Source organism: Capsicum annuum, chromosome 3 (assembly GCF_002878395.1).
Source record: "Capsicum annuum cultivar UCD-10X-F1 chromosome 3, UCD10Xv1.1, whole genome shotgun sequence".
Classification (NCBI taxonomy): domain Eukaryota; kingdom Viridiplantae; phylum Streptophyta; class Magnoliopsida; order Solanales; family Solanaceae; genus Capsicum; species Capsicum annuum.
In genome coordinates, this window is record NC_061113.1 from 227,129,419 (window position 1) to 227,129,983 (window position 565).

Genomic DNA, 565 nt, shown 5'->3' on the forward strand with positions numbered 1-565 from the left:
ATAATATAATGCTTTTACAATAATCATTTGATCCCACTTGCATGTATAGATAAAGTTAAGAAGGTACGTACATAAAGACAATGTGGATAACTGATGAATTAAGTAGGATCACTTCAATGAACCTTTGTCAGAAAATAGGTAGGATAGGGAGACGACGTACTTTAATATGTTCAAATTCAATTCATTTACTTGGCCTTATCCTCTTATTTCTGCAAATTATCAATTATAAAATATTGTTATGGAATATTATGGTGGATGTCTGAATCCTAAAGAAATAAATTATCCATGATAATCTTCCTTCATGATGTCAATGTAGTTTGTGTTTAGAGGCGAATTCATAGTAAGGCATGGATTAAAGTTATGAGTTCAGTTGAGTCCGTAGCCGTTTAGCTATATATGCATGTCTCCCACCCATCCCATGATCTCAAATATTTAGGGTGTGTTCGGTATGAAGGAAAATATTTTCTGAACGAAATACCTCAAAAATTTCAGAATATTTTTCTTACTACAACCCCATCTCCTCCCAATTTTTTTTAATTTGTTTTTAAAAGGATTTTCTTGCCCC